Below are 12,258 nucleotides of genomic sequence, written 5' to 3'. Positions count from 1 at the left end.
TACTTCTTTTCCTTGCTTATGGCTTTGTAGAGGCCGGTGTGCAGCACTAAGAGGGTAAGGAACGCAACGGGAAATCTCTGAGCCCCATTTAGGGTCGTCGCAAATAGAAAGAGGCCAGGTCCTCTTGCTTGCTTTGTTGATGGGGTTCCCTCGCACACTCATGCCTTCTTGAATGCTCACATTCATGCACTTTCACACTCACTTCCCCACGTTCACGCCTCACACAGTCGTGTATATAACATTTTCTGGTTTTACAGTGTTTAAAACTTAGCCTTTAGGGGTGACTGATGCTTTTCTGGGTAAAATGCTGAGCACTGTGAAGGGACTGCATGAGATCAAAAGATCCCCCATCCTGGGAGAAGTTCTGGCTGATTTGGGAGATGATCCCTGGAGAAGCTCTGGTTGATTTGGGAGCTGATCCCTGGAGAAGTTCTGGATGATTTGGGGGCTGATCCCTGGAGAAGTTCTGGCTGATTTGGGAGCTGATCCCTGGAGAAGTTCTGATTGATTTGGGGGCTGAACCTTGGAGAAGTTCCGGCTGATTTGGGAGCTGATCCTTGGAGAAGTTCTGGCTGATTTGGGGGCTGATCCCTGGAGAAGTTCTGGTTGATTTGGGAGCTGAACCTTGGAGAAGTTCTGGCTGATTTGGGAGCTGAACCTTGGAGAAGTTCTGGCTGATTTGGGAGCTGAACCTTGGAGAAGTTCTGGCTGATTTGGGAGCTGAACCTTGGAGAAGTTCTGGCTGATTTGGGAGCTGAACCTTGGAGAAGTTCTGGCTGATTTGGGAGCTGATCCTTGGAGAAGTTCTGGTTGATTTGGGGGCTGAACCTTGGAGAAGTTCCGGCTGATTTGGGAGCTGATCCTTGGAGAAGTTCTGTCTGATTTGGGACCTGATCCTTGGAGAAGTTCTGGTTGATTTGGGAGCTGATCCCTGGAGAAGTTCTGATTGATTTGGGGGCTGATCCTTGGAGAAGTTCTGCTGATTTGGGAGCTGATCCTTGGAGAAGTTCTGGTTGATTTGGGGGCTGATCCTTGGAGAAGTTCTGGCTGATTTGGGACCTGATCCTTGGAGAAGTTCTGGTTGATTTGGGAGCTGCTCCCTGGAGAAATTCTGGTTGATTTGGGAGCTGATCCCTGGAGAAGTTCTGGTTGATTTGGGGGCTGATCCTTGGAGAAGTTCTGCTGATTTGGGAGCTGATCCTTGGAGAAGTTCTGGTTGATTTGGGGGCTGATCCTTGGAGAAGTTCCGGCTGATTTGGGAGCTGATCCTTGGAGAAGTTCTGGTTGATTTGGGGGCTGATCCTTGGAGAAGTTCTGGCTGATTTGGGGGCTGATCCTTGGAGAAGTTCTGGCTGATTTGGGGGCTGATCCTTGGAGAAGTTCTGGCTGATTTGGGGGCTGATCCTTGGAGAAGTTCTGGTTGATTTGGGGGCTGATCCTTGGAGAAGTTCTGGTTGATTTGGGAGCTGAATCTTGGAGAAGTTCTGGGTGATTTGGGAGCTGATTCTTAGAGAAGTTCTGGTTGATTTGAGAGCTGATCCTTGGAGAAGTTCTGGTTGATTTGGGAGCTGATCCTTGGAGAAGTTCTGGTTGATTTGGGGGTTGATCCTTGGAGAAGTTCTGGTTGATTTGGGGGCTGATCCTTGGAGAAGTTCTGACTGATCCTTGGTGGGCATCATGCACTCCCGGGTTTTATCCTCTGCGCATTAGAGAGGTCAGGCCATGAATGGTCCTAGATCAAGATGAGCACTGAACTTGGTTATTTTCTTCCTGACTTTCATAAGCAACAATCAGTGCATTATTGATATCTTCTACTCCATGGATTTAAACATCTTGTTTCTGTATAACAAACCAAACTGTGTACTTTTCACACTACATGTGATTTAAAAATAATGTTCCTAAGTTTTCAGGGGGTGTCTGTTCATCCTCCTGCTCTTCGTAATTATGCCAACAGTAGTAGCTACCACTGATTGCATTTCTTTACTGTTCTGACTGTCACTATGTACCCACAGCACCTTACCCCAGCCCCTGTCTAAGGCACGGGTGTTATTTCCAGTTGATAGATGCGGAACCCGAGGCTCCTGTAGCGAATGAGCATCAGAGCACATATTTAACGCAGCTTTTGGCTCTAGAAGTCCTCGTTCTTCGTTGTTCAAGGAAGGTGCCATCTGGGAGGTGTCTGTCATGCACCAGGTTGGAGAATGGCATGAGTTAGGGAATCAGCCTTTTTGGGAAGGCAGAAGCTTACAGAACCCGGGAGGAGAAAAGCCCAGTGTCCCTCATCCTCTCATCTTTGCCATAGAGAAAGCACGAGGACCAAGATGTTTTTCTGACCGGTAGCATGGACTTGCATTCCACTGGGGCCACTCTGACTTTTACAAAGGGCAAGGCTGAAAGCAAACTTGTCGATGTTGAATGAGATTTCCTCAGTACCAAGCAGTCTGCATGTGGTGTAGCTGTTTATGAGAATTGCCTGGGAACACAAACTGCCCAGAACCTGGGTATCCTGGGACCTGTGGGGAAAAGGGGCTATGAGGATATCAGTGCTACAGGTCGCTTAGTGTCACATGGTCCTTATTTCCAGGGACCCAGTGTTGAGGATTCTCAGTGAGCATGTGTTTCAGGCAAGTCAGAGCGAGCGTCTGGAGCCACTTTGCGACAATCCGCTTATTGCTCCTTCTACAATCCAGCACTGTTTTCATGTTGTTTGGTAAATTTTGTTTTTTAATATCTCAGCAGGAGAATGTGTGTTTTGTGGAAGAAATGACCAACTGGTAGAATGCCTTCCATTTTAATAAAATCCTTGCTGGGTTTGAGTTAATAGGCCTCCAAGGAAGAGCAAGTTAAAATAGAACTGGACAGAGTGCTAAATAAAATACTGTCCAGCATAATCTACTGCCCTCAAGGGAGAGAGCCAAATGACTCAATACGGGTTTTCCATCTTCAATTTCAATAGCCCGATGTCAGGATCAAGCAGCAGAACATGCTGACTACCTCAGTATGCTCCCTGCATTCAAAGTTTCTTTTCCCATGGCCTCTTCTGCTCCTGTGATGCCATCCCCAAGACGCTTAAAGTACACAGACATGAAAGTCCTTTTACTAGCATTGCAGATCGAGGGGTAGGTAGTGACGTTCTAAAGGAATGAAACAGAATGTGGACCACAGAGAGATGGGCAATTAACACTGCCACCTGTTTTAGTCATTTGTTTGTTTTAATTGGGATATTTATATATGGTTATAATCTGTCATTTGTATTAATGTAGCTATCTGTGGGGTTGGAGAAAAGAAAGAATAGAATTATTTATTTATTTATTTATTTATTTATTTATTTATTTATTAATGATTTTGAGACAGACCTGGCTCTGTTGCCCAGGCTGGAGTGCAGTGGTGCGATCTCGGCTCACTGCAACCTCCACCTCCTAGGCTCAAGCCATCTTCCCACCTCAGCTTCTTGTGCAGCTGGGACTACAGGTTCACGCCACCACACCAAGCTAATTTTTGTATCTTTTATAGAGATGGGATCTCACTATGTTGCATAGGCTGATCTCGAACTCCTGAGCTTAAGGGATTCACCCGCATTGGCCGAGCACTAGGACAGGCATGAGCCACCGTGCCCAGCCTTAAGTTTTTTAGTTCAATGATCTTGGCGTTTTCAAGATTTGCTATGTAATGACTGCTCCATACCCCTTTCCTATCCATGGGAGTTCAGTTTCAAATGCACTGAGCATTCAAAGTAAGTCATCCTGGAAACAGCATGTCTGTTGATTTCCTAGTTGGGAAAATCTTCTGTTTAGCTGAGAGGGAAATTGCTATGGTTCGAGAAGAGACATTCTACTGTGAAACTTAGGGGAGAAATATATTATCTTTACAGGCATCCTGGATACAAAACCAAACTGCTCTGGGCTCTACATGGAGAACTAATTTTATTGTGGGTTGTTTTTTTGTTTGTTTGTTTGTTTTTTTCAGAAAGTCTGAGGCTGATATGAATGGAGTAGAGAAAGAGGGAAGGATGGTAGGAAAACACACCCCATTTTCCAGCCAGTGGCCATAGCCAGCCTCATCCCCAAGAAGCCTAAACATTTTATACTTGTGTGAGTCTTCATATGAGCACATTCACTTCACTAGGGCTGCAGCATCCTGGAGAGATGAATGGTTTCCATTCACAGATGACAACCCTGGTGGCCCATACTCAGTGACAGGGATGGTCCACAGCTGACAAACCTGGTGGCCCATACTCAGTGACAGGGATGGTCCACAGCTGACAACACTAGTGGCCTATACTCAGTGATGGGGATGGTCCACAGCTGACAACCCTGGTGGTCCATACTCAGTGACAGGGATGGAAGTCCTTCTCCATTTGCCCTTTATTAGAGAGATATATCAGGCTCACTGTGTGGAAGGAAACATTTTCCAACGTACTCCACATGCACTCTGTGATGCTCATTGTCCTCTGACATGTAATTAAACACTGACACTTTTCTCCTAGCTTTCCTAAATGGCTAATGACAGAGAGGTGGTACCAGCTGCCCCAGGGTAAACTACTGAGCAAATCTAAAGGTGTGTCTTCTAGTTCCATCTTCTGTTAGAAAAACCAAATGCTCACAAAGTGCAATAACAGTTTAAACCAAGACTGCTCTCTCTCACAATGTTTTTCATCAATCATTATAATAATATTGTTTTTAAAATAAACTTTGTTTTAGGAGATTTGCATATCTACAGAAACATTGTGAACTTAGAGTAGACAGAGTTCACGTCCACCCTGGCTGTGTTTATCATTAACATCTTACAATATTATATATATTATATTAGTGCATTTATTATTATTCATGTACCAATATTGATATATTTTTATTACTTAAAGCCTATATTTTACTTATATTTATGTGGTTTTCACTGAGTGTCCTTTTCTGTTCTGGGATCTCATTCAGGATCCCAAGAAACATTTAACTGTCAAGTCTCCTGAGGCTCCTCTGGCTGAGGCAGTTGCTGGGACATTTTCTGCTTTGTATGACCTTGCAGGTTTGGAAGAGCACTGATCAGGGGTACAGTAGGATGCCCCGTACTGAAATCTTTATGTTGTTTTTCTCATGATTAGACTGGGGTCATGGCTTTTAGGGAGGAGACCCACAGAGGTAAGGTGCCATCATCATCACATCGTCTGAAGGGTACATACTGTCAACATGACTAATCACTATTTATGGTGACCTTGTTCACCTTGGCCAAGGTGGTGTTTGTTAGGTTTTCTCTTTCCATAGTGCACTCTTTAGAAGGAGGCCACTTTGTGCAGCCCACACTTAATGAGTGAGAAGTTATGCTCCACCTCCTGAGGGTGGAGTATCCAGACAAATTATTTAGAATTCTTATGCATAATTTGTCTCATATCCCCCATTTAAATATTTATTCAATTATCTATTAGTATCAGTATGGACTCATGGATATTTATTTGGTACTTTGAGTTAAAATTATATATTATTCTATTTATTTTATTGCTCAAATTGTTCCAGTTCAAAAATTACCCACTACAATAGTTATGTAGTGGTACCTTGTTGTCATTTTAAGTTGCAATTCTCTGTTGACAAACAATATTGAGCATTTTTTCATATCTTTATTTGGCATCTGTTTACCTTCTTTGGTGAGGGGTCTGTTCAGGTTTTTTTTACATTATTTAACTGGGTTGCTTGTTTTCTTATTGTTGAATTTTAAGAGTTCTTTTTACATTTTAGATACACGTTTTTTATCAGATATGCATTTTGAAAATATTTTCTACAAGTCTGTGGCTTGTCTATGATACTTTTAAAAATGTATTTTCACACTCTAATGAGACATATGAAGAGGAAAGAAGTTAGTTAATTATAGGAGCCCAATCATGTCTCTACATGGGGGTGTGAAGCCTCCTCCCTGGAGGAATCTACTTTTCCTTGGTCTTCCAAATACATTGTTATTTCCAAAACCATATATGAGGAGTATAAAAAAGATATGAGAATATATCAATACTCAAATAAAGAGAAAGTGTACTTAAAAAAAGAATTCTCACAATGACCAGTGAGGTAGATAAAACAGACATACATAAGTGTTCATGTTTATCAGATGCAGAAACTGAAGCCCAGGTAAGCCATATGACCTAGCTAGAGTCACTCAGTCGGCAAGAGATGGAGCCATGACTACACTCCTAGATTCTATCTCCTGGCCCTAAATTCACTTACCTACATCACACTAGAACCATATCATGTTAGCCAACAGACCATCAGTGTGTTTGTTTAAAGTGCTAACTTACTGATAATTCATGCATTTAACAGCGTATTTTTCAGATGCATTTGACCCTTGCTGTGTCAGATAAGTCACTTATTCAAAATGGAATAAGTTAAGATGTAGCATGAGTCTAACTGTGTCTTTGCTTTCTTGGCACTGTATAGCTACAGTGGATCCTAAGTATTCTATCATCTGATTCTTCCAGACAATTCTTTATTGTACTCAACATTTTAGTGGCAGTAGTCCTTGGAATTTACTAATCATTTTCCTTAAGAGTTTTGGAGGAAAATATCTATTACTTAGGCAGCTAGCCAATTAGAAAATTAAAAGTCCCTTTAGAGCATAATTTACCAGTCTTGAGACTATTGGCTTTTGGGCTGGATAATTCTTTGGTGTGGTGGGCTCTGATATATTATAAGATGCTTAGCAGCATTCCAGGACTGTTCCTGCTAGATGCCAGTAGTATCCCTCCAGGATGCCACAACCATAAATGTCTCTAGAGATTGACAAGTGTCCCTTGGGGGCTCTATTGGTCCATTTTTACACTGCTGATAAAGATATACCTGAGACTGGGAAGAAAAATAGGTTTAATGGACTCCCAATTCCACGTGGCTTGGGAGACCTCACAATCATGGCAGAAGGAAACAGGCACTTCTTACATGGCAGCAGCAAGAGAATGAGAACTGACTGAAAGGGGTTTCCCCTTATAAAACCATCGTATCTCGTAAGACTTACTGTCACAAGAGCGGCACAGGAAATACGTGCCCCCATGATTCAGTTACCCCCCAAAGGGTCCCTCCCACAACATGTTGGAATTGGGGGAGCTACAATTCAAGATGAGATTTGTGTGGGGACACAGCCAAACCATATCATTCTGTCCCTGGCCCCTCCCAAATCTCATGTCCTCACATTTCAAAACCAATCATGCCCTCCCAGTAGAACCCCAAATTGTTAACCCATTTCAGCATTAATTCAAAAGCTTACAGTCCAATGTCTCATCTGAGACAAGGCAAGTCCCCTCTGCCTATGAGCCCATAAAATCAAAAGCAAGTTAATTACTTTCTAGATACAATGTAGGTACACGTATTGGGTAAATACAGCTGTTACAAATGGGAGAAATTGGCCAAAACAAAGGGGCTACAGGCCCCATGCAAGTCTAAAATGCAGCAGGACAGTCAAATTTTAAAGCTCTAAAATGATATCTTTTGACTCCATGTCTCACATCTGGGTCATGCTGATGCAAGGGATGGGTTCCCATGGTCTCAGGCAGCTCTGCCCCTGTGGCTTTGGAGGTTACTGCCTCCCTCCCAGCTGCTTTCATGGGCTGGTATTGAGTGTCTGTGGCTTTTCCAGGTGCATTGTGCAAGCTGTCAGTGGATCTACCATTCTGGGGTCTGGAGGATGGTGGCTCTCTTCTTACAGCTTCACTAGCCAGCACCCTAGTGGGGAGTCTGTGGGGGTCCCCACCCTACATTTCTCTTCTTCACTGCCCTGGCAGAGGTTCTCCATGAGGACCCCACTGCTGCAGCTAACTTCTGCCTGGACATCCAGATGTTTCCATAATATCTTCTGAAAACTAGGCAGAGGTTCCCAAACCTCAATTCTTGACTCCTGTGCACCTGCAGGCTCAACACCACATGGAAGCTGCCAAGGCTTGGAACTCGCATCTTCTGAAGCCATGGCCCAAGCTGTACCTTGGCTCCCTTTAGTCATGGATGGAGCAACTGGAACACAGTCCTTAGACTGCACACAGCAGAGAGACTCTGGTCCTGGCCAATGAAACCATTTTTTCCTCCTAGGCCTCTGGGCCTGTGGTGGGAGGAGCTACCACAAAGGTCTCTGACATGCCCTGGAGACATTTTCCCCATTGTCTTGGTGATTAACATTCAGCTCCTCATTAATTATGCAAATTTCTGCAGCCAGCTTGAATTTCTCCTTAGAAAATGGGATTTTATTTTCTATCACATTGTCAGGCTGCAAATTTGTCAAACTTTTATGCTCTGTTTCCCTTTTAAAACTGAACACCTTTAACAGCACCCAAGTCACACCTTGAATGCTTTGCTGTTTAGAAATTTCTTCTGCCAAATACCCTAAATCATCTCTCTCAAGTTCAAAGTTCCACAAATCTCTAGGTCAGGGCCAAAATGCTGCCAGTATCTTTGCTAAAATATAGCAAGAGTCACCTTTGCTCCAGTTCCCAACAAATTCCTACTCTCCATCTGAGACCACCTCAGCCCGGATTTCATTGCCCATATCATTATCAGCATTTTGCTCAAAACCATTTAAAAAGTCTCTACTAGGGAGTTCCAAATATTCCTACATTTCCTGTCTTCTTCTGAGCCCTCCAAACAGTTTCAACCTATGCCTGTTAGCCAGTTCCAAAGTTGCTTTCACATTTTTGGGTATCTTTTCAGCAATGCCCCAGTCCACTGGTACCAATTTACTGTATTAGTTCATTATCACACTGCTGATAAAGACATACCTGAGACTGGAGAGAAAATAGGTTTAAGAAACCCACAGTTCCATGTGGCTAGGGAGGCCTCACAATCATGGTGGAAGATGAAAAGTACTTCTTACACGGCAGCAGCAAGAGAGAATGGGAACTAAGTGAAAAGGGTTCTCCCTTACAAAACCATTATGTCTCATGAGACTTATTAATTATCATGAGAAGAGCATGGGAAAAGCCTTTCCCCGTGATTCAATTACCTCCTACTGGATCCCTCCCACAACATGTGGGAATTGTGGAAGCTACAATTCAAGATAAGATTTGCATGGCGGCACAGCCAATCCATATCAGGGCAAAGTCCCCTCTGTCAAGAACCACTACTCTAGTGTTTAAACTGTTTGATGACTAAAGATTTCAGCAGCAGTAGATTATAATATGTTAATTTCAAGAAGCTGTAGACTTTATAAGTAAGTATAATTTATTGTTTTGTATTCTTATTACTTCATTTATATCATAATTTGATCAAGCAAAACAAATTTAAATTTTCATTTCAAAATTGATAATAAAATGGAAAGAATAGGATTAAACTACAGGAAGGATAGAAAAGGCAAAATGGAGGTCAACTAGGGCTTAAATTTATTTTTGGCAAAAAGAAACAATTTTCTGATTCAAAGAAATGTCCCTCATGGGAACATATTTTGCCTTTTGTCTTTTCATTATAGAATCATAGAATCTTAGAGCCAGTTGGGCCCACAGAGATTACCAGGTGAGTGCTAGAGAAAGAAGGGTAAAGCATTGGTAAAGCATGAACCTATGTTCATGTTCCTTCTTACTGCAGCCTGTTAGTCTGAGTGATGTAATACATATGACTTAATTATGGAAAATCTATAGTTAATTATAGCATTAATTATAGCATAGAAATAATCTGAAAATTGGCCGGGCGCGGTGGCTCATGCCTGTAATCCCAGCACTTTGGGAGGCCAAGATGGGCGGATCACACGGTCAGGAGATGGAGACCATCCTGGCTAACACAGTGAAACCCCGTCTCTACTAAAAATAGAAAAAAAAAAATTAGTCGGGCATGGTGGCGGGTGCCTGTAGTCCCAGCTACTCAGGAGGCTGAGGCAGGAGAATGGCATGAACCTAGGAGGCAGAGCTTGCAGTGAGCGGAGATTGTGCCACTGCACTCTGTTCTGGGTGAAAGAGCGAGGCTCCATCTCAAAAAAAAAAAGAAAAAGAAAAAGAAAAGAAATAATCTGAAAATTATATATAGCAACACATGGAAGTTGATTTGAAAAGTTGTCCCTTTTGAACTAGGACTCCCTGGAGAACTGGCTGACTCAAGGGCTAGGGAAGGGAAAATGCATGATGAACCTGGAGGACCTTGTGTTGCCAGAAAGTAAGGGGTCAGGGAACAGGCCTGACAAAGCAACATGCAGCCAACCTGAAAGAGCTCCCAGTGGCCAAAGCTGGAAAACTTGGAACAACAAAATTAATAAAAATACTACTGAGTTATAACCCAAAGAGAAAAGTAAATATCTGTGAGTTTATACTGATAAAAATAAATGGTTAAATACATAAATAATTGAAGGAGAAGTGAAAAAAATCTTCCTTGTGGAAGATTTCCAAATAGTAAACATAAAAGAAAGGAGGGAAATGGAAGACACTGCCTGATGTGGTTTGGCTGTGTCCCCACTCAAATCTTGTCTTGAATTGTAGCTCCCATAATCCCCACCTGGCCTGGGAGGTACCCAGCAGGAGGTAATTGAATCATGGCTCTGATTTTTTCCCATGCTGTTCTGGTGATAGTGAATACATCTCATGAGATCTGATGGTTTATAAAGGGCAGTTCCCCTCCACATGCTCTCTTGCTTACCACCATACAAGATGTGCCTTTGCTCTATCTTTGCCTTCCGCCATGATTGTGAGGCCTCCCCAGTCCTGTGGAACTGTGAGTCCATTAAACATCTTTTTCTTTATAAATTACCCAGTCTCCCATATGTCTTTGTTAGCAGTGTGAGAATGGACTAATACACCACTAGAATACCACAGTAATAGTCGCCATAGGGAAGATTCATGGATGACTGCTGAAATTAGTGTCTGAAACATAAGGAAGAAACAGGATATTTGCATAACCTCAAATATCTGTGCCCAAAGATTTATTAATTACTGTACTGAATTTAACATATATCCACAAATTCTTTCATACTTTTTCCTCCAGCAGATGGAGTTTAATTTCCCTCCTTATGAAAGTAAGCTGGATTTAGTGCCTTGCTTGTAATAAATAGAGTTTTGGAAAAGTAAAAATAGTGACCCTACAGTGAAAAAATCTGAAAGATTTGGCCTTATCCAAGTGATGGAGGTGAGCATCACCAATGATAAGTAGTGTGATGTCAAGCACCCCTGGAAATGATGCAATGAGAAGGGCATCACCACTGTGTTACCTCACCCCCAAATCCAGAATGCCAGTCCAATCACGAGAAAAAATCAGCAATTGAGGAGCATTCTACAAAATACCTGACTAATACTCTTCAAAAGTGTCAAGTTCATGAGTAACAAGGGAAGACAGCGACGCTGTCACGGATTGGCAGAGACTAAGAAGACATAACAGATGAATGCAACGTGGTATTCTGGATTGGATCCTTGAATAGGAAAAGGGCATTATTGGAAAAACTGGCAAAAAGCCAAATAAAGTCCATAGTTTAGTCAATAGTGTAGCAATGTTGATTTCTTAGTTTTGATAAATGTGTCATGGTTATATAACATGCTAAAATTAGGGGATACTGGGTGGAAGGCTTACTGGGACCCTTTCTACTATCCTTACAACTTTTCTATAAATCTTAGTATTTCAAAGTTAAGTAAAAGTGAAAAATTGTAAAGTCCCTTCTTTCTTAAAACAAATCTAGGATGCTTGTTATGTGTTAACAATTCTTGTAAATGCAAATCACTTTGGAGAACAATAAATATTACCCAGAAAAACTGACCACTTTCAATCCCCAAGACCTAGCAATTTTATTGATTGTATGTTTTAAAAAATGTGCCTGTGCCCAATATCACTAATTAATAGGGATGCATATCAAAACTGCAACAATGTACCACTTCCCAGCCATTAGTTTGGCTACTACTAGAAAACAAAAACAAAAACAGATATTTGAACGCTTGACACTGCTGGTGGGAATGTAAAATGGTACAGTAACAAGGGAAAACAGTTTGGAGATTCTTCAAGAAATTGAAAATAGATATATCTTGTCATTCAGCATTTTCACTTCTGGGGATATATCCAAAAGAATTGAAAGTAGGGACCTAAACAAATGTGTGTATATGCATGTCCATAGCAGCATTACTTGCAACAGCTAAAACATGGAAGCAACCCAAAGATCCATCAGTGGAAGAATAGATAAACAAAATGTGCTACATACATACAATGAAATATTAATCAGCATTAAGAGGCAATGAAATTCTGAGACATACTACAACATGGATAAACCTTAAAGATGTTATGCTAAGTGAAATAAGTCAGTCACAAAATGACAAATATTCTGTGATTCCCCTCATACAATATA

The 12,258-nt window shown here is 41.9% G+C and overlaps 1 long non-coding RNA gene across 2 annotated transcripts in view; it reads left to right on the top strand.

Moving 5' to 3' along the window:
* LOC117980140 (uncharacterized) overlaps positions 1–12,258 on the top strand; it is a 278,642-nt gene that overhangs the window by 192,298 nt on the left and 74,086 nt on the right. The gene's annotated exons all lie outside the window — the stretch shown is intronic.

The sequence above is a fragment of the Pan paniscus genome, chromosome 3 (genome assembly GCF_029289425.2).
Source record: "Pan paniscus chromosome 3, NHGRI_mPanPan1-v2.0_pri, whole genome shotgun sequence".
In the NCBI taxonomy this organism is placed as follows: domain Eukaryota; kingdom Metazoa; phylum Chordata; class Mammalia; order Primates; family Hominidae; genus Pan; species Pan paniscus.
This window is presented reverse-complemented; position numbering and strand designations above follow the sequence as displayed.